This window comes from Lontra canadensis, unplaced genomic scaffold, assembly GCF_010015895.1.
Source record: "Lontra canadensis isolate GAN:19392208 unplaced genomic scaffold, GSC_riverotter_1.0 scaffold1, whole genome shotgun sequence".
In the NCBI taxonomy this organism is placed as follows: Eukaryota; Metazoa; Chordata; class Mammalia; order Carnivora; family Mustelidae; genus Lontra; species Lontra canadensis.
In genome coordinates, this window is record NW_022630995.1 from 117,548,650 (window position 1) to 117,571,445 (window position 22,796).

Below are 22,796 nucleotides of genomic sequence, written 5' to 3' on the forward strand. Positions count from 1 at the left end.
CAGACATGCAACTCATATGTATTGTAATGGGAAAATACTCTTCCAAATTTAATCCAAAATCCAATTAAGACCTTAGTTAATAAAACAGTAACTTTTAGCTCAACCCACCCCTTCCAAATTCAGTCAACCCAGATAGGAAACAGAAGAGACAGCCAGTTTTGATGTAGTCTAACTACTACCTCAAAGTACTAAGTCTTAACACCCCACAGTGAAACAGTGACTTCTGGTGGCAAAAAATGCAGGCATACTCCGCATTTTGCCAGAGAAAGCAATGTTTAAAATTACTGGGCTTTTCTGACCTTAAATTCTCAGTCCCTGGATGACCTTTGTATTCAAATGTGACACACTGTGATTCTTCAAGATTGTGTTTTTTACAGAGTTGAAGAGATAAGCAAATCACAAATGCCAAAGCCACTACAGAAATCTGATTGCTACAGAGAATGTGTAAGACATGTTATGTCTTATAAAGGGATATCTATATAGCCCTTTAACACACTGAGCCACCCAGGAGCCCCTAAGCTCATTTTTTCCAAAGCCTTGTGTCGTAGTCTTCAATGTCTTAAACATCCCAAGTCCTTTTGGTGGTTCCCTCTCTCCTAAATCAGCTAAATTCAAATTAATCTTTCTAGTTTTACACGATAAGTACTACGAGTTACTCTTTTGCTTTCTCTCCTAGTTTCCCTTAATTCTCTTGGGTCATTACTCTTTAGTACTCTCCATGCCTTTTCTGCATCTTTACCCTCAAATACAGTATTTTCTAACACTGGCAAGGGACAACACCTTTAAATTAAAACAGGAGAACCATCCAGAATTTTCAACTCTCCTGTGAATTTATTTCCAGAATATCCACTCAAGGAATCCTTTCCACTAAAGATGAAAGGCAAGCTAAGGAAATACATTAGACAGAGGAAGTAAACATTGAAACAGGGCCATGCCTAGGTATGCTCAAGTCTCTGAAGAGAACCAGATTCATAGTCCAAAGGTCTTTTTTCTTTTATGGGCCTTCTATCCACCTGGAGCCTGACTGAGGCACAGAGCTCAGGGAGAGGTATCCCACCTCTGCCTACCTTCTACGAAATCTGCCAGACCTTGCTCTGAAATAATCTTGCACAAGCAAAATCCCCACACTTTTCAGGGCGCTCCCTTGTCTGATGTTTCTGGGTCTCAATTTCTGAGCTTATTTCACTTCGCAACTGTCCCAGGGAACTGGGTCTTCGCCTTAATTACGGTTTCGCCTTTAAGGTTTTAAATCTGTCTGGTTCCTCGATCATATGTCATTCCCGGCCCCCAGCCCTCAACGTGCACTGACAGTGTTTAAAAAGCCCGATCCCACAATTTAAAAAAACATAGCAAAACATGGTCTGCAAGCGCCCCCTCTCCCTCGAACCTCCCCTCCCCGCAAAAGAGACTGGCTCGCGGAAGAAATGGATACATCTCCACCTCCAAAGCCAAAGGTCTTCCCGGCACAATCTGCATAACAATATTGGGGTGTATGTGAGTGCAGAAACTCCTGTAAGTCCAACCTACTAAGAAAGTATCGAGACCTTCGAAGGTCCCTTGCAAATTCATTAATGTAACTACCATTACGTTAAGGTGGGTACGATTTACACAACTCTCCAATTCCTCTCCCTTTTAATTCGACGACCCTGGTATTTGCAACGTCGGGGGGCTCGAATGCAGCAGTCACGGTAAGATCAGACACCCGCGGGAAAAATTATCAAGAGAAATTAACCAGTTCCACGTTCTGCAGATGCCGTCCCCCTGCGCCCCAGGGGCAAATCACAGAAGGTGCCTTCAACTTTCCCCCTCGCTCTCTCGAGGCTGCGGACCACCGAACACGCGCCTTCCTCTCAATCACCATTAGATCGGACGGGATCCAGTAATTCTCCCAACCACACGCAAAGAGGAGGCTGACAATGACGGGAGGGAAGGGGAACTCGGGATGGATGAGAGAAAAGCCCCGCTTTTACTCCCCGAGAAACTTCTGGGACACTTCTATTACGCAACCCCGAGACTAGGTTCCAAAACAGAACATCCTTCCGCAAGACGCGGGGCGCACCGGGAGACGTCGGATTTGGGAGAGTGGGGACGGAAAATGGGTCTCTTCCTGTGTTTCCCACCGCTCCACCCCCAGTTCTTCCAGACGCTACCTGCCCCGGATTTGCAAGGGTGATGCGAGCTCCGCGTCTCCTTCGCCCGTTCCCACCGGAAAAGTGGAAACGCCAGCTACTTGAGTCAGCGTGCTGGGAAGCAGGCAGCGAGGCGGGGAGAGCCTGGGCTTCCCAGAAATCAGCGGCTGCGGCTTTCCCGGCGAGGCTGACCCCCAGCCCGGGGGCGGCACAGGGGCTCCGCTTACCTTCCTGACCTTTGCTCCTCCAGTCTCAAGTCGTGCGCCCTCGCCACCTCCGCTCTCCCCTGACCTGTTGCGGTGGGGAAAGGGCGCGGGTGCGGAGAGCGAAGAGGAAAGCGTCCTCCCGCAAGTCAGAGGTGGCTCGCACCAGTCTCCGCTCTTGAGCCGCGGAGGCGAAAATGCAGCTGCGCCCGCGACGCGCGCAGGCGGCGGCCGAGTGCGCAGGGGCCCCGCGCTAGTCCGCTTGCTGGCCCACAAGCTCCGCGCGCCCGCAGAGCCTGAACGCCCCGGAGGCAAGGCCACGCCCTCCTCGGGAGGCCCCGCCCCCGGCCCGGCCCGCCCCCACCCTGCAGCCCGGCGCTAGGCGGATCAGCCTGGCCCACGCCCTCTAGCTGGCGCCACCCAAATGGCTAGGAACGTCGCCACCCTCCTCGGGAAGCCGGTGGGAGGATCCAGGGGGAGCGGCAGCGGAGGATGGAATACTGCAGTGACCGCACCGGCAGCGTGGGTGACCCTGCCCCGGGCTGATGTGGGGCGCAAGAACCCTTTCTCTTCCTCAGAGGGATTCAGCTCAGTGTCAAGTTCTGACTAAAAGTGTCAAGGAGACTTTCTGCAATTTCCTATACAATTGAAACAGATTCTGTTCCCTTTAAAGGAGATAACTCACATCTGGAGAGTGTTTTCCAGTTTATAGAGGGCTTTTCACACTCACAGGCCCAACTCATCTTCACAACAACCTTATAAAATAGATACATCATTATTGCCGTTTCCCAAATAATGAAACCGAAGAGCTGAAAATTAAGTGTTGTGCCCAGGGTCCGCAAGCTACAAAGTGGCACGGGAAACAGATCTCCTGATTCCAACCTTTAGGTTCTTGCATTTCACTGCCCAAACCCAGAAGATCCTCGTAGGGGTAGGGGTTTTGGCAAACAGAACCAAAGGAAGAAGGGAAAGCTAATGTCTAGTTGAAATGCTAGCTGTTCCTTCTATGAATATAAGGAAAGCATCGAGTTTGGTCTTTGCGCCATCTCTCCTCCCTCACGGAAAGAGATGCAGAAAGATTACACTGAGCGGCTCAGATGGGTTTTTACAGTATCATAATGGTTTAAAGTGGGTGAAATTATTTGGATGAAGAAGATTACCTTTCTCAACAGTAATATGATGTAAATGTATATTAATATAATGAATGAAAATAACCCCCTCAGTGCCCTTTGTATTTCTTCTCACCCTTCTCTTCCCCTTCCTCCTCCTCCTCCTTGTCGCTATTGCTTTGCCCCTCATTACTCCTTCCTCATGTGTATGAACGATGTGGATTGAAAACCTAATCAATAGATATTTGCATTTCCAAATTAAACCTTTGGTTACCTGGCTTAATTTCCCATGGTCTGTGTTCCAAAATATAACTCTTCTTCCTCCTCCCTATGCTCCCATGATGATATTGATTTGGCTTACCTTAACCGCTTAAATAATGAAGGTGTCTTGGTGTGCTTCCGGACAAAAACTTTAGAGGTCATCTATGAGAAGGAGTCACCTCTGACAGGTGTTTGTATAGTTCTTAAAAGTTTCTAATAGAGATTGGTATCTATTCTAATCAGAACAAACATTTTAACCTTTTTGTTACGGAACTAATACATTTCATTGTAATATATATATGTGCATAATATTTTATAATCTAAAGGTCTTTACTATTCCTATCTAAAATTTTTTCCTTTGTCATGTTCCTTTAATCATCCTATTCTACCTCCTAATACCTTCAAACTGTGGTCAGTTTAGTAAATAATGTTGAGAGTTTGATACTTTTATTTTCCTGCTTTTAAAGCTGAAGGATGTAATTTTGCAACAACTTTTTGTAGAAGATGATGTAGTTTTGCTTCAGAGAGTAGTCCATTCCGTTTATATGAATATTCTTAAGGCAGTGTGCTAGGTGATAGGCCATATCAATGACAAAGTTTCCAGTGCCTAGCAGAAACAAACAAGTAAATAAATAATTCCAACGCATAGTTCTAGTGATTAATTTCTGGAAAGATGGTAGGTTATTTAAAAACACTAAAGTAAGGGGCGCCTGGGTGGCCCAGTGGGTTAAAGCCTCTGCCTTCGGCTCAGGTCATGATCCCAGGGTCCAGCCCTGCATCCAGCCCCGCATCCCTCTCTTTGCTCAGCAGGGGGCCTCCTCCTCTCTCTCTCTCTCTCTGCCTGCTTCTCTGCCTACTTGTGAACTCTGTCTGTTAAATAAATATATATACATATATATTTTAATATTTTAAAACACTAAAGTCAAAATTAATTTTTTTTAAATTTTATTTATTTATTTGAAAGACACAGGGAGAGTGAGAGACGAGAGAGGAGAAGGTCCAAGGGAGAAACAGAATCCCTGCAGAGCTGGGAGCCAAATTCGGGACTCGATCCTAGTATTCCAGGATCACGACCTGAGCCGAAGGCAGTGGCCTAACCAACCGAGACATGCAGGTGCCCAAAATTAATTTTTTTAAGATTTTATTTATTCATTTGACAGAGAGCACAAGCAGGAGGAGCAGCAGGCAGAGGGAGAAGCAGGCCCCCTGCTGAGCAGGGAGCTTGATCCAGAACTCAATCCCAGGACCCTGGGATCATGGACCTGAGCTGAAGGCAGAGGCTTAACAGACTAAGTCACCCAGGCATCCCCAAAATTAATTTTTTAAATAATTTTAAGATTTTATTTATTTATTTGACTGAGAGAGCACAAACAGGTGGAGCAGGAGAGGGAGAATCAGGTTCCCCACTGAGCAGGGAGCCCATTGTTTTGGGGCTCAATCCCAGGACTCTGGAGATCATGACCTGAGCCAAAGGCAGATGCCCAACTGACTGAGCCACTTAGGTACCCCTAAATTTTTTCATAATAAATAAAAAGCAGGATAGTTATTCTAGTGAGGTTTGTTTTTTTTTTTTTCTTTCTTTCGAAAAGTTGTCTTTCTGAGGCACCTGGCTGACTCAGTGAGAAGAGCATGTGACTCTTGACTTTGGGGTCCTGAGTTTGAGCCCCATGTTGGTGGAGCAATTATTACTGAGGGGCAGAGGGAGAGGGAGAGAGAAAATCTTAAGCAGGCCCCACGCCCAGCATGGACCCAGTGAGGGGCTGGAACTCACGATCCTGAGATCATGACCTGAGCTGAAATCAAGAGTCAGATGTTTAATTAAATGAGCTTCCCACACGCCCCCACTTTTCCCTTTTTAAAGAGTACTTTTAAAACTACCTCTTGGGGCACCTGGATGGCTCAGTGGGTTAAAGCCTCTGCCTTTAGCTCACGTCATGATCCCAGGGTCTGGGGATCGAGCCCCGCATCAGGCTCTCTGCTCAGCAGGGAGCCTGCTTCCTCCTTTCTCTCAGCTTGCCTCTCTGCCTACCTTTGATCTCTGTCTGTCAAATAAATAAATAAAATCTTAAAAAAAAAAAAAAACTACCTCTTAATGACTCCTGGGATGCTTCTTGACAATTTTCAGCCATGTTTTTACTTAAAATTTAAAGACAAACAAGTGAACACCCTGGGACTCACAGAAATTCATAGGCTGTATTCTCAAAGCCCCCAAATGGTACAAAGAGGCAGGAACATAATGTTAAAATGGAGACTGGTGGGAAATGTGCCTGCACCATGAAATGGATGGCTGTTGCTTGGCCAGCCTAAAGCGCTCTTAAACTCTGCAGTCAGCAAGACCAGCAGTTTAAATTATGTTACTCCAGGGGCATCTGGGTGGCTCAGTTGGTTAAGCGGCTGCCTTCTCCTCAGGTCATAATCCCAGAGTCCAGGGATCAAGTCCCACATCGGGCTCCCGGCTCCGCAGGGAGTCTGCTTATCTCTCTGACCTTCCCTCTCATGGTCTCTCTCTCACTCACTCTGTCTCTCAAATATTTAAAAAAAGAAAAGAAAAATTATGTTACTCCAAAACTACTGTATGTATATTTCAAAGGGATAATTTCTTCAAAGTGTAAATAAACCTCAACCAAACTGAAAGCTGAGTATACACTTGTAAAAGAAAACAAGCAGGGGCCCCTGGGTGGCTCAATGGGTTAAGCCTCTGCCTTGGGCTCAGATCATATCTCAGAGTTCTGGGATCCAACCCCACATCTGGCTCTCTGCTCAGCAGGGAGCCTAATTCTCCCTCTCTCTCTGCCTGCCTCTCTGCCTACTTGTGATCTCTCTCTCTCTCTCTGTCAAATAAATAAATAAAATATTTTAAAAAGAAAAGAAAACAAGCAACCCAGAGTTGGGAGGTATACAGATGAGGAGAAAGCGACAGTGAGGAGGGAGGTGGAACATTTAGCCTAAACCAGCTAGGGGAAAGTGGTGGAAAAGCCAGTTCCCCAAAAAAAGAACACAAAGAGGGGGTAGTAGGACTTTGGGGCAAAGATTACAAGGGGCAGTGATAAGACAGAAGACAGGAAAGGTCAACAGGAAACTGCTGGTAAAGTACCCGACATGCCAAGCTAGAGTTTGCCTTTCATTCTAAGTGCAGTGGGTAGGAGACTTAATCAGGCTGTATTTTATTTTATTTTATTTTATTTTATTTTATTTTATTTTAAAGATTTATTTATTTATCTGACGGGGAGAGGCAGGCAGAGGGAAAGGGAGGAGCAGACTCCCCGCTGACAGGGGGCCTGACGTGGGGATTGATCCCAGAACTCTATGAACCCGATCTGAGCCCAAGACAGTTGCTTAACTGACTGAGCCACCCAGGCGTCTCCGGCTGCATTTTAGACAGACTACTGCGGCTATCTTGTGAAAATGAATAGGAGGGACGCCTGGCTGGCTCAGTGGGTTAAATGTCTGCCTTCACCTCAGCAGGGAGCCTGCTTCTCCCTCTGCCTGCCCTCCCCCTGCTTGTGCTCACCCGCGCTCTCTCTCTGACAAATAAATACAATCTTAAAAAAAAAAAAAAAGGAAAATGAATAGGACACTGGAAGGCTGCTGTCATAAACCCCAAGACCACATAGTAAGAAAGCATGCTGAGAGCTCAGCATAGACTGTAGGCAGATACAGAAATTCCTAGCTTTACATCTCAACCAGGGAGGCAGATATGCAAATGTAAACCTGCTGTCTTCTGCTCTAAAAAGAACTAGGTGTAATATTACTGTAATTAAAATAACTTCTTTATTTCATCATGAATATTTAGCAGAAAATATGGTTCCGAGTAAGCTGACATCACTTTTTCTAACCAGCACAGTAAGAGTTTCATATGGTGTGGGAATTTTTACTCATCGCTAGTACATACTACTTCCCAATCCCAGTGGGGATTAGGAAAGTTTTTTAGTTATGTGGCAATATTGTTAAACTGATTTCATATTTATAATAGTAATTTGAGGGGTGCCTGGGTGGCTCAGTGGGTTAAGCCTCTGCCTTCGGCTCAGGTCATGATCCCAGGGTCCTGGGATCGAGCCCCACACCGGGCTCTCTGCTCGGCGGGGAGCCTGCTTCCCCCTCTCTCTCTGCCTGCTCTCTGCCTACTTGTGATCTCTCTCCCTGTCAAGTGAATAAATAAAATCTTTAAAAATAATAATAATAATAATAGCAATTTGAAAAATCCAAATTAATCTGGAGCAAAAGAACATGAGCACAACATCCATATTTTTCTCTAAAAAAATTAATGCGGGATTTAACTGAATTTCCATAATTTATCAGACATTTCACACACAAAATTTTATTTAATTCTCTTGAAAACATGTGTCTATATATAGTTCATGTATAAAGAAGGAAAGAGCTCAGAGAGATCATCTCCATCATGATTATACAGAAAATAAACAGAGGAAGTACTTGAACCCAGCTCTTCTGTGGTTCCAGGTCATGTTCTCACCACTGTACACAGAATTAGATTAGTATAAATATCTCAACTATGTCTATTACAGTTAAATCCACATCAGCAGGCCTGAGAGAATTAGCAATGGGTTTTTATTCTAACAGTGACATCTGGAGGGTTAAATAGGATGAAGATAAGAAAAATCTGAGTAATTATGGGAAAATCAAATAGCTGGGAAGTACAAAAAGGAAAGACATGAGTCAGAGCTAGAGTACAAGAGCCAAGTTGTGGTGCCCCCATGGGAGAAGGATTGGTGGTAAGAGTACTTACCAACTATGGCACAACTTCAAGAATTCAATACTCAATACTATGATTCACCTCAACCCATATCTCTCTTCTAAGTTCCAGACTTATTTATTTATGTATTTATTTATTTGACAGAGAGAGAGAGAGACAGACAGAGAGGAGTCACAAGCAGAGGCAGGGGCAGAGGGAGAAGCTGGCTACCCGCTGAGCAGGGAGCCCGATGCGGGTCTCCATCCCAGGACCCCGGGATCATGACCTGAGCTGAAGGCAGACACTAACCGACTGAGCCACCCAGGCACCCATGAAAGTTCCAGACTTTCATGCTCATTTGTTCGCAGGAAATTTCCACATGGTTGCGCCATAGGCAAAACAAAGTCAGCATACAAAGTATGAAATACAAATCATTTAATTCTGTCCCCCTATTCTTTCCCAACTCACCCAACCCAATTCCTCCTACTTTGTTTTCAATTTTTTATAATGGTACCATTATAGACCCAAGATTCAGGTTCAAATGTTCATCACCTACCAAGTCATATTTTACTTTCTTTTTTTTTTTTTTTTTAAGATTTTATTTTTTTATTTGACAGAGAGAGAGAGAGTGGGAAGGGCAGAGGGAGAAGCAGATTCTGGGCTGAGCAGGGAGCCCGAGGTGGGGCTCGATCCCAGGATGCTGGGATCGTGACCTGAGCCAAAGGCAGACACTTAACTGACTGAGCCACACAGGTGCCCCCATATTTTACTCCCTATTTAAATATCTCCCTCCCCTAGACATTCCCTTCCCTTTCTTATTGTATTTCTTCATTCTTTCATTGAATAGCTACTAAGTGTCAAGTACTGACTCTGTTCCGTTCTGGGATATAATGACAAATAAGAAACTTGGCTTGTCTTTGCACACTTCACATCTAGAAGGAGAGTATGGAAGGCAGAATTCTAAATGGCCCCCAAGATTCCCCATCCAGGTGTGTATTTGCTATTTAACTTTTCTTTCCTTGAATGTCGGTGAGCCCAACCTAATCAGGTGAGCTCTTTAAAAAAAAAAAAAAAAAAGGAAGAAGATCTAGAGACCAAAGGAGGAGGAAGGCAGAGATATTTGACACTATAGCAGAAGCTCTCCCATTGGCCTTGAAGGAGAAGATCACCATGTTATAGAGAGGGCCATGTGACAAGGACCGGAAAGTGTCTTTGGGAACTGAGAGTAGTCTTTGGACACCAGCTGCAATAAAACAGGAACCTTAGTCATACAACTAATTCTGCCAAGGGAACTTGGAAATGGATCTTTCCTTGGTCAAGCCTGTGGAGGAGGATACAGCGGCCAAAACCTTGATTTCAGCCTGGTAGGATCCTGTGCACAGGGCCCAGGTAAAGCATGTGTGCCTTCTCAGTTACAGAAACTGTGAGGTCAAAAATGTGTATTGTTTTCAACTGCGAGGTTTGTGGTAATTTGTTAGGCAGCAGTAGAAAACTAAAACAAAGAGATAAATTCATTGTTCTACCAGTCTGCTCGGTGCTATGAGGTATGCGTAGAACGCTATTAGAGCATAGATAGGAGCATCTAACAAACACTGATGGACTAAGGGACAACATTCTGCCAGAGGCAGAGCCTAAGATAATAACGAAGAGAAAGAGGGAGTTGGGGGAAATATGAGTCATTAGCAAAGGGCATAATGCTACGTGGACAAAGGGAGATAAACAAACACAAGTCCCTAAGTGATGGAGTTCATGGTGAATGGAGTTCATGGTGAAGTAGAAATACTTCAGTATGCCCGAAATTAGGAGGAAATTGGTAAAAGATGACGATGGAGATGTAAGAAAGGGCAAGACAAAAACCCAGCCTGTGACCCTTCATTGATTGTATAACATGTGCTGGCCCAGGGTGTAGACTCAGCTGCGGTGATGTATCCGCGTGTGCCCGAGTTGCTTATTTGCCTCACATCCAGTCCCAGCTCACCCAGTCTCCGCTGTGGATCACAAGGGATTGATTCTTGCAAATCACCTTTCCTAAGTTGCTGTGCTGGGAAACTGACTTCTGTCTAGGTTTGGCCAATGGATGTCACTGGAAGGAGACTGGAGGGCAGAGTGAGAGGAGACTCTGGAGTGTCTCTTCTCTCTCTCTGCTTTGGGCAGAGCTCCGAGCCAGGGGCTGCCCCTCCTCCCTAGCTCTAGCTCCCCCATGTCCTGATCAGCAGCTCTGCCTCCTGGGGTCTGCTAACACTGTCTGGCCTTAGTGCCAGCCTTGGAAGTAACCATTGCTTCCTGCAGTTGCTTAATCCCCTGTTTGGTCTTTCAGTTCTTCGGTCCGAAAGACTGTCTTCTCTTATTAAATTCTATTAAATTACCTGGCAGGAGTGTTATTTTCCTAATTGGATCCTCACTGAATCAACATGTTTTAGAGACAAAGAGACTGAACTTCAGAGGTGCCTGGGTGGCTTGGTGGGTTAAGACTCTGCCTTTGGCTCAGGTCCTGATCTCAGGGTCCTGGGATCAAGCCCCAGGTCCGGATCTCTGCTCAGCAAGGCGTGTGCTTCCTCTTCCCCTTCTGCCTACTTGTGATCTCTCTCTCTAATAAATAAAATTTTTTTTTTTTTTTTTTTTTTAAATTAAAGAGAGGGGCGCCTGGGTGGCTCAGTGGGTTAAAGCCTCTGCCTTCCGCTCAGGTCATGATTCCAGGGTCCTGGGATGGAGCCCCACATCGACTCTCCGCTCAGCAGGGAGCCTGCTTCCCCTCCCCCTCCCTGCCTGCCTCTCACAGATCTCTGTGATCTCTGCCTGTCAAATAAATAAATAAAATCTTTAAAAAAAAGAGAGAGACTGAAATTCAGAAAGACTGAGCAACTTGCTTAGTATCCCACTAAGTTAGGCTACTGTGGGTCTGGGATAGAGACCAAGTACAGTGACTCTAGCAAGCTGCACTGTGTCTCTGAGTTTACATCACCATACTAAGTGAGCTCCTTTGTATTTCACTACTCCACAGCCTCTGAACTGTTCTCCATCCCTCCTCAGTCCTCTCTCTCTTGTGTGTTCTCCACAATGCCGCCAGATGAATCCTCCTAAAGCATATCTCCGGTCATGTGACATATCTGGCAATGGCAAAGAGAACTAAGCACCATCTCTCCATCCTAGACTCCAGACTTTCCAAAAGAGGTTTTTTTTTTTTTTTTTTTTTTTTTGTTAAAGATTTTACTTATTTGCCAGAGAGATTACAAGTAGGCAGAGAGGCAGGGAGCGGGGCGGGGTGGGAAGCAGGCTCTCTGCTGAGCAGAGAGCCCAATGCAGGGCTGGATCCCAGGACCCTGACATCATGACCTGAGCCGAAGGCAGAGGCTTAATCCACTGAACCACCCAGGAGCCCCTCCAAAAGAGTTCTTAATCAGTCTTTCCGGCTTCACTTTTGTTAAATATTTCACTCTACTAGAAATCTACCCTTTTTACTTTTATATCTTTGCTTATATGTTTCTTTCCTTTCCATTTCTTTCTTTTTTTAAAAAAACAAATTTATGTATTCTTTTAAGTAGACTCCATGCCCAGCAATTAGGGTCCAATGTGGAGCTTGAATTCACAACTCTGAGATCAAGACCTGAACCGAAATCAAGAGTTGGGTGCTTAACCAACTGAGCCAACTAGGGACACCTTTGCTTATACTGTTCCTGTTACTTTTAGCAAGAATGTTCTCTTTTCATCTTTTGAAATAAATCTCTCTCAGTTCTACCTATTGATAGAATATTTGTCTTTCAAAACTTATTCATTCATTCATTCATATTCATTCATTCATTCATTCATTCATAAAACAAAAGTGTGCAAGGTACATTCTAGGAGAAAGAAGAAAATTGTTCCTATCATGTAGAGTAGGGATTGGCAAACCTTTTTCTATTAAAGGGCCAGATGGCAATTTTTTTTAAAATTTTTATTTATTTATTTGACAGAGATCACAAGTAGGCAGAGAAGCAGGCAAAGAGAGAGGGGGAAGCAGGCTCCCTGCTGAGCAGAGAGCCCGATGTGGGGCTCGATCCCAGGACCCTGGGATCATGACCTGAGCTGAAGGCAGAGGCTTTAACCCACTAAGCCACCCAGGTGCCCCCAGATGGCAAATATTTTAAATATTTAAACTTTGTGGGTCACATGATCTCTGTTGGAACTACTCAACTCTTCCAAACAGCCGTAGATCATACATAAATGAACATAACTATATCAATAAAACTTTATTTATAAAAATAGATGACAAGCTGGATTTAGCCCATAGGCTGTAGTTTGTTGATCTCTCCTTTAGAAACTCATATCAAACAAATGGAAATGCTAGCAGGAAATGATAATGAACAAAACATAGCAAAGAGATGTGGAGAATAGTAGTAGTATCAGCATCTTTGGAAGAGGAGTCTCAAGACAAAATGCAAAAGAATAAGGAAGAACAGGATGTTTTATATATTTGAAGAAATAATATATTTGAAGAAATAATAAAAATTCTCATAACTAATGAAGAGTGATTTTAGATCAGAAAGTTCAGAGAAGACATAAGGAAACACTCAGAGACAAGTTATAGTGAAAGAGTACGAGAGATAAAGAAAAGGTCTGAAACTTTCTAGAAAGAGAGAACATATAATCTGCAAAGGAGAATAGGAATCATACCAATATTAGAATTCTCAACAGCATACTAGCTGCAGGAAGGCAAAGGAGTAGTCTATGTTATACTGAAAAAAAACCCTTGAGCCTAGAATATTATATTCACCCAGATTGTCTTTCAAATATAAAGGCATAGGAAAAGTGATATTAAGCCTCAAGTGTGTGAGTTCTCAGAAAATTTGCCACAGAAAGACTCACATTGAAAACGTTTTTGAGGAAGTACAAAAATGAGAAGAAAAATTAAAAAAAATCCTGATGTGTTTTAAGAGAGATCAGAAGTAACTGTATCATATATTTAGGTACAGTTTGTTGTAGCCTTAAAAAAGAAAAAGTAGGCGTGCCTGGGTGGCTCAGATGGTTAACTATCTGCCTTTGGCTACGGTCATGATCCTAAGGTCCTGCGATCGAGCCCCACACCTGGGCTCCCTGCTCAGAGGGTAGCCTGCTTTCCCCGTCTCCCTCTGCTGTTCCCCCTACTTGTGCTCTCTCACTCTGTCAAATAAATAAAATCTTAAAAAAAGAAAAGAAAAGAAAAAACAACTAGAACTAAAGAAAAGAGAAAGAGAAAATATATCCATTACAACACTGAACTAAAATCCTAGCTATTATTAATATGATGGCTGCTTTGGGAGGATATGAAAAGGACAGGAGAGCGTGCTAATATATATTTGTTAGGGTAATAATAAGGACTTGATGAGTTTAGGAAATGAATAGAAAGAAAATAAATAAGGTTATGTTTTTATCAGTCTGGAAACAGAGACCACACCCATAATTTATCAGTAATATTTAATGTAATATTATGGACTAATCAAAGGTGGTTAAGTATTAGGAGAGGTAAAAGATAATTCTACAGAATAGCAAATGTGAACACCACAACTATGTCTATGCTTGAGGGAAAACATCCACCCACCCACTTGGAACAGACCCCGCCCCAACCCTAAGCTGAGATTCAGACGTCCTTGGAGAGGATAAGGCTGCAATCGACTGGAGGACAGACGAGTTCAGGGGAGTGCTGTAACAGCCCAGAGCTGGGGCGCAGCCTGCAGGCCAGGGACGGTCCCCTGGAAGCGATCCGTTTAGAGTGGTGGTGAAATATGCCACTGGGTCTTCATAGGAGACATCCCAGGAACAGGAAGATCTGAAAAGGGAAGCCACCTACCTCTCTGCTATGTCTTGCGGTGTCCCTCCAGTGCCCTCTGCTGTAAGGCCCAACACTGTACCAGTAGGCAAATGAGCCGAGTTCACAGGGTCCAGCTCCAGGTGGCCTGGGAGCTGGCAAGCAATAAACTGTAACAATCCTCTCCCATTTTTTTTGTCCCACTCAGTGTTATTTTCTTATTATTCATCCATGTTCTATGTGTATATTTATTGAATATACTGCCTTGAGCACACTTCCTAATTAACCTTTTCTTGTGTTTTTTTGGGGGTATTTTACTATTGTGTTGGGGGGGGTAGAAAACTAATAATAATGCAAACAACTTAGCCCATAGAAATGGAAATGAATTGTGTTAGTGGAATACAATTGATTATTTCCTGGTGATTAGAACATTTTGTATCTTTTTGTAAATTCATTCTTTTAGCATTCCTTGCATTCTATTTATGTGTGGTGGTTATTTGAATTCTCCTTAGATCTAGTTGTAACATCTTACTGGCTTCTTCATTAATTATTGAGGTAAATAAAACCTGTGACACATATTCATTTTATATTTGTATGAGAGTTATGAAAAGGACATGATTTTATGATTTTAACTTTCTTTCTTTCTTTTTAAAGATTTTATTTGACACAGAGAGAGCAAGCAAGCACACAAGCAGGGGGAACATCAAAGGGAGAGGAAGAAGCAGGCTTCCCACCAAGCAGAGAGCCTGATGTGGGCTCAATCCCAGGTTCCTGAGATGATGACCTGAGCTAAAGGGAGATGCCCAACCCAGCCACCCAGGCGCCCTTCTTTCTTTTTCCTTTTCCTTTTCTTTTTCCTTTCCCTTTCCCTTTCCCCTTTCCTTTCCTCTCTTCTCCCCTCCCCTCCCCTCCTCTCCCCTCCTCTCCTCTCCTCTCCTTTCCTTTCCTATCCTCCCCTTCCCCTCCCTTCCCTTTCCTTTTCCTTTCCTTTCCCTCCTTCCCTCCCTCTCCCTTTCTTCCTTCCTTCCTTCCTTCCTTCCTTCCTTCCTTCCTTCCTTCCTTCCTTTTTTATTTATTTGTCAGAGAGAGAGAGAGAGAACAAGCACAAGCAGGGAGAGCAGGAGAGGAGAAGCATGCTCCCTGCTGAGCAAGGAGCCTGATGCAGAACTTGATCCCAGGACCCTGGGATCATAATCTGAGCAGAGGGCAGACACATAACTGACTGAGCCATCCAGATGTCCCCTAAATCTTCATTCTTTTTTTTTTTTTAAAGATTTTATTTATTCACTTGACAGACAGAGATCACAAGTAGGCAGAGAGGCAGGCAGAGAGAGAGGAGGAAGCAGGCTCCCCACAGAGCAGAGAGCCCGATGCGGGGCTTGATCCCAGGACCCTAGGATCGTGACCCGAGCTGAAGGAAGAGGCTTTAACCCACCGAGCCACCCAAGTGCCCCTAAATCTTCATTCTTGAAGCATTTCAGTCCTTGGTATTCCTGCCCCTTGTTGTTTTTTGTTTTATTTTATTAAAATTAAATTAATTAACATAAAATATATTATTAGTTTCAGTGGTAGAGTTCAGGGATTCATCAGTTGCATATAATACCCAGTGCTTACTACATCATGTGCCCTCCTTAATGTCCATTACCCAGTTAACCCATCCTCCTATCCACCTCCCCTACAGTAACCCCAGTTTGTTTCCTATAGTTAAGAGTCTCTTACAGTTTTTCTCCCTCTCTGGTTTCATCTTATTTTGTTTTCCCCTCCTTTCCTCTATGGTCCTCTGTTTTGGTTCTTAAATTCCGCATATGAGTGAAATCATATGATAATTGTCTTTCTCTGATTGACTTATTTCCCTTAGCATAATACCCTTTAGTTCTATCCATGTCATTGCAAATGCTTTCATCCCTTTTGATGGCTAAGTAATAGTCCATTGTATATATGTACCACTTCTTTATCAATTCATTTATCAGGGGACAGCTGGGCTCTTTTCATAGTTTGGCTATTGTGGACATTGCTGCTATAAACATTGGGGTACAGGTGTCCCTTAGGATCACTACATTTGTATCTTTGGGATAAATCCTTAATAGTGCAATTGCTGGGTTGTAGAGTAGCTCTATTTTCAACTGAGAAATCTCCATACTGTTTATCCTGCCCCCCCTTTTTAAAAGATTATATTTATTTATTTGACAGACAGAGATCACAAGTAGGCAGAGAGGCAGGCAGAGAGAGAGGAAGGGAAGCAGGCTCCCTGCTGAGCAGAAAGCCCAACACGGGGCTTGATCCCAGGACCCTGGGATCATGACCCGAGCCGAAGGCAGAGGCTTTAACCCACTGAGCCATTCAGGTGCCCCTATCCTGCCCCTTTTTGAATACAGTTTTCTATTAACACTTAACTATTGGGCATGGAAGTACTAAGATATATTCCAGGAAATGCCCTGGGTTTCAGGTATAGTCCTGTTTGTACTTATAGGTTAGCAGCAACCTAAGTTCCCTCTTGGTAATTGGGATCAGTCACTCCAGCAGTAGAGGGATGTCTTTTTTTTTTTTTTTTTAAGATTTTATTTATTTATTTGAGAGAGAGGCAGTGAGAGAGAGCATGAGCGAGGAGAAGGTCAGAGGGAGAAGCAGACTCCCCGTGGAGCTGGGAGCCCGATGCGGGACTCAATCCCGGGAGTCCGGGATCATGACCTGAGCCGAAAGCAGTTGTCCAACCAACTGAGCCACCCAGGCATCTCAGAGGGATGTCTTTTACTGCCTGCTGGTTTGTGAAATAAGAAGTCCAAGATGGCCAGGTGGCAACCTCATCTTCCAATTTAGTGCATGTGTTGTTGTGTCCCCTGGTGGAAGCATTCATCCCTTTGGAACAAAGACCTTTGAAGCAGCAAATCTGAGTTCCCTGGATGGGAAGCAAAAAAACTGTGAGTAGGTTATGTGATATAATGGTGAGAGGAGCCACTCCCACTTACATCCCTTGATTCCTGAATCCACATATTCTGGCGTGGAGAAGACAACACCATATAATGATCTCTGATTCAAAGTATATACTGCATTTTGTAAGTCAGAACTCTGGCTTTGAAGATGTTGTCTCACATCTGGCACCATTACTGAGTTTTCAGTAAGCAATTCCACCTTTAAGTTAAAAGTAGCCGCTTATAGATGATGGAGTATGTGGTAAAAACCAGTCAATTCTGTAGGCTTAAGTTCACTGCTGCATTTCTATTGGTATGAAATGAGTTTCTTGATCAGAAGCAATGCTGCTGGAATACTGTAATGGTGAATAAGGCATTCTGTGAGTCTACTGATGGAGGTCCTGGAGGAATTATCAGTAGAGGAGGCATCTATACCCAGAATGTGTGTCTATTATAGTGAGGAGGATTTTCTGCCCTCTCAACAATGGAAGAGCTCCAGTGCAATCTACCTGCTACCAGGTGGCTGGGCAATAGCATCTTACCAAGGGCCACAGCTGATCTCTGCAGTTGGTGGATAAGGAATTCAGCAATAGCATTAGCCAGGTCAGTCTTGGTAATGAGAAGTCCATGTAGTTGGGTCTATGGCTAACTTCCATCCTTGCCATAATCATTTTGTTCATGGGCCCACTGAATAAGCACTGGGTGTCTGGGGAAAGAGGTCTGATCCATAGAGCATCCCATTTTGTCCACTTAATTATTAAGAGCCTCCTCCGTAGTGAACATCCTTTGGTAATCATTCACATAGACAAAAATATCTTCGCAGTCTATGTCTTTTCCAAGAAGACCACCAACATTCCACTTCTCTATACTTTCTTGTCACCAACATTTCAATCTCTTTTGTCCCCTCACCATCCAAACAAACTGTTAGCAACCACACATGACTCAGTGTAGGTATATCATCTGTCTTCTCACATCTGATAAGGCACATCTATTAGTTTCCTCATCTAAGCCACAAATCAGGTGGCTTAGAATAACAAAAGTTTATTGTCTCATAGTTCCACAGGCTAGAAGTCTGAAATCTAAGTGTCAGTAGGGCCATCCTCTCTCTGAAGGCCCCTACAGGGGGATTATTTCTCTCCTCTTCCTAGCTACTGATGGTCGCTGGCGATCCTTGGTGTTCCTTGACTTACAGATATATCACTCCAATCTCTGCCTCTGTGGTCATATGGCATCTTCCCTGTGTATTCAGGTCCAAATTTTCCTCCAGTTCCTGGGTACCAGTTACTGGGTTAGGGCCCATCTTAGTCCAGTACGACCTCATCTTAACTTGGTTATATCGGCAAAGATGCTATTTCTAAATGAGGTCACATTCCCAGGTTCTGAGAGGGCAATATTCAATTCAGTACAGTAGACAATCCTTCTGAGGGTATTTCTTTTCCCCACTGTCCATTAGGGTTATTTCTGGGTGGAGTTTTGTTTAAACATATTGCAATGAAGTTAAAAGTTAATTACAAAAGTATACATGTAATTTCACGTATTTAAAAATTAAGTTACATATTACTAAATAACCTTTATGTTTAAAAGGAAAGTACAAAGTAAATTAGTACTTAGAAATAAATGATAATGAAAATGTTACATGTAAATACTTTTGGATTACAGATAAAGCATTTCTTAGAGAAAAAAATTGTAATTTACAAGTATTTATTAAAAAACAAGATAGGTTTTTTTAGTTTATATATTTATATATATATTTATTTATTTTTAAAAGATTTTATTTATTTATTTGACAGACAGAGATCACAAGGAGGCGGAGAGGCAGGCAGAGAGAGAGGAGGAAGCAGGCTCCCTGCCGAGCAGAGTGCCCAACGTGGGGCTCGATCCCAGGACCCTGGGATCATGACCTGAGCCGAAGGCAGAGGCTTTAACCCACTGAGCCACCCAGGCGCCCCTATTTATTTATTTATTTTAAAGATTTTATTTATTTATTTGACAGACAGAAATCACAAGTAGGCAGTAAGGCAGGCAGAGAGAGAGGGGGAGGAAGGCTCCCTGCTGAACAGAGAACCTAATGCAGGGCTCGATCCTAGGACCCTGGGATCATGACCCGAGCCGAAGGCGGAGACTTTAACCCACTGAGCTACCCAGCACCCCTATTTATTTATTTTTTAAAGATTTAATTAATTTATTTGACAGACAGAAATCACAAGTAGGCAGAGAGGCAGGCAGAGAGAGAGGGGGAAGCAGGCTCCCCGCAGAGCAGAGAGCCTGATGTGGGGCTTGATCCCAGGACCCTGAGACCATGACCTGAGCCAAAGGCAGAGGCTCAGTCCACTGAGCTACCCAGGCACCCTTAGTTTTTTAAAATTTATTTGAGAGAGAGAGAACCCAGGAGGGGCAGAGGGAGAAGGAGAGAGAATCTCAAGCAGACTCCACAGTGAGTGTAGAGACCAAAGTAGGATGACCTGAATGAGTGAGAAGACATTCCATGCCTTTGGGTTGGATAACTTATTAAAAAGAGAGTAATTTTCCCAAATTAATCTATAAATTCAATGCAAACTTCATCAAAATTTTCGTGGAAAATTTTAAGGAACTTGATAAACTCACTCATAGAGAAGAGTAAAAGTCTGTAAATAGCTAAGTCAACCCTGGAAAAGTTGAATAAAAAGTAGATTTTGCTTTATCAGATATTAGGGCATATCACAAAGAAATAGTAATAAATGCTGGATTTTGTTGACATAGAAATAAGTAAGAGGGGCACCTGGGTGGCTCAGTGGTTAAACCCTCTGCCTTCAGCTCAGGTCATGATCTCAGGGTCCTGGGATCGAGCCCCGCATCGGGCTCTCTGCTCAGCGGGAAGCCTGCTTCCTCCACTCTCTCTCTATGCCTACTTGTGATCTCTGTCTGTCAAATAAATAAATAAAATCTTTAAAAAAAAAAAAGAAAGAAGTAAGAAATGAGATTGCCATATGGAGACAATAAAACTGGATCCCTTCCTATTATTATGTACAAAGGGAAACTAAAGATTATTTAAGAGGATAGATATGAAAGATAAAAAATATATTTTAATAGAAGTAAAAGTAGAATTTTTTTGGAGCAAGGAACTTGGAAGGTGAGAACTAATCATAGGCAGTGGCGGTGGGGACGTAAGGGTCAAGATATTTAGGAGGTTACCACTGACAGACTTCTATCTTTCTCTGCCTTATATTGCTGTTGCAAAGTTTGGAGGAGATAGCTGAAGTGGGTATAAATTATAAATGTATACACATATACATTGCTTTATATTATATAGTTATGTGTGGTAGTTTATGGCACAGTGTTACAGGAATAGAATTTGGTGTAAGAAGACCTGAGTTCAAGTCATGGACCTGTCATTGACTTAGTGTGACCATGAGCCTTAGTTTTCTTAGCTCCATAAAGTAGATGGTCAAAAAAAGTTAAAACCTGTTACATACTAACTATAGAGCTCAACCTATCAATACCCTGTTTTTCCACTTGGACATCCTCTTTCCTATTATAGTTGATCTTTGGTGTATGTCTTTATCTGGGAATATTCTTTCTTTCACACAATAGATAGCTCAATTCAAACAGGATTTAACAAAAAAGACAAAAAGGGGAAGGGGAATTATTAGCTCTTGTAGATTTAAAATCCATGAATAGATCTAACTTCTAACATGGCTGAATTCAGATGCTCAAAATATATTTCAGGAAGGTGTCCCACTTCATGTCCTGGCTCTCTTCTTCATGAGTTAGGTGTGTCCTGTCTGCTGTTCCCAGGAGTTTCAGGCTTTTATTTCCATAGTTCTAAGATGGAAAGAGGACTTTTTGTTGCAAACTCTCCCAAAAGTTCTGGGATATATGCTGTTTGGGTTAACTTGATTCCCTCTTTCATCCTTGAGTTGGAGGCTGTAGTCAAGCTGGCGGTATTTATGTTGATCAGCTTATGCCAATGTCACGTGATCATTCCTAGAATCTGGGGTGGGGTCAGGTGCACACAAACTATGAGTACTGGAAGTGGGATGGGAGTGGTTTCCAAGGAAACACAGGACTCTATAATAAAAAAGGAGAGGAGGAGGAGGAGGTGTGTGGGAGAGAAAAATAATATTTATTGAATTTTTTCCCTTTTCTTTGTCTTTAGTATTCATTTTGACAGAAAAATGTCTATGAAAATGTTGCAGGAACCAGAGACCTGGTGATGAGCCCTTGGGGAGGAACCTGACTTCAATTCAAGGACAGCTGGGTATATGAGAGACAAGGTTGTGCAGGAAGAGTTACTTGGAAACTGGTAAAGCCCCTTCCCTCAACTCCACAGCATACAGAGAGTGTTTTTCTTTAATGAACTTATTCAGATACGGTTCATACCAATGGTTCACTAATTTACAATGCACAAATCAACAGTTTTTTGTAATATACAGAGTTGTGTGACCATGATCACCATCAATTTTAGACACTTCAGCATCCCCAGGAGCAACTCTGTATCCTTTAGCTATCATTCCCTCTCCCCTTAATTTCCCCATCCCCACCAGCCTTAGGCAACCACTACTTTTTGTCTCTATAGATTTCCCTATTCTAGACATTCAATATAAATGTAATAATATATATGATCTTTGGTGACTGGCAGCTTTTACTCAGCATAATGTTTCCAAGTTTCATGTATGTTGTTGTATCTATTAGTACTTCATTTCTTTTAATGGTTGAAGAATGGTCCATTATATAGATATACCGTATTTTGTTTATTCCATTCATTAGTTGATGTATGTTTGGGTTGTTTCCAGCTTTGGGTATTGCTTTTGAGTGGAAATATGTTTTGATTTCCCTTAGGTATATATTTAAGGGTGGAATTGCTGGGTTACATGGTAACACTGTTTAACTTTTTGAGGAACTGCCCGATTGTTTTCCCAAATGGCTTTATCACTTTACATTCACAACAAGAATGGAGGAAAGCTCCAATTTCCCCACATCATAGCATGATTTCTCTATTATCTGTGTTTTAAAAAAATCACAGCCATACTAATAGATGTTATAGTTTTGCTTTGTATTTCCCTAATGGCTAATGATGTTGAGCATCTTTTCGAGTAATTGTTGGCCATTTGTATATCTTCATTGGAAGAAGGTCTGTTCAAATGTGTGTGTGTGTATATATATATGAAATATATATATTATATATATATATATGATTTGCAATTTTTTTCTCATTCTGTGGATTGTCTTTCTACTGTCAAGAAGACAGTAAATTTGAAGCTCAATTTTTTTCTCATTCTGTGGATTGTCTTTCTACTGTCAAGAAGACAGTAAATTTGAAGCACAAATTAAAAAATTTTAAAGTCCAATTTATCCATTTTTCCTTTTGCCACTTGATTTTTATTTTTTTAATATTTTATTTATTTATTTGACAGACAGAGATCACAAGTAGGCAGAGAGGCAGGCAGACAGAGGGGAAGGGAAGCAGGCTCCCTGCTAAGCAGAGAGCCCCATGTGGGGCTCGATCCCAGGACCCCGAGATCATGACCCGAGCCTAAGGCAGAGGCTTTAACCCACTGAGCCACCCAGGTACCCCTCGAACTTGATTTTTAACATGCCACACTGCTTTTTTTTTTTTTTTGTAATTTTTTATTTTGAATATAGTTGACTTCGGGTGTAAAACTTTTAAATATTTATTTATTTATCACCCTTGCTGCTTTTAAACCTGATCCTTTATACAAAAGCTAATCTCTGTTTCTTTTACACATTACACATA

The 22,796-nt window shown here is 42.7% G+C and overlaps 1 protein-coding gene across 5 annotated transcripts in view; it reads right to left on the minus strand.

Moving 5' to 3' along the window:
• AFF1 (AF4/FMR2 family member 1) overlaps positions 1-2,551 on the minus strand; it is a 199,980-nt gene extending 197,429 nt beyond the window's left edge. For 3 of the 5 annotated variants that reach the window (XM_032862035.1, XM_032862016.1, XM_032862006.1), the window contains exon 1: positions 2,357-2,548. The gene's annotated coding sequence lies outside the window, so the exon portion shown is untranslated. Of the gene's footprint in view, positions 1-2,356 lie in introns of all 5 variants that reach the window. The other 2 variants (XR_004383211.1, XM_032862044.1) reach the window with 2 other exon arrangements.
• Between the last annotated feature and the right edge of the window lie 20,245 nt (positions 2,552-22,796).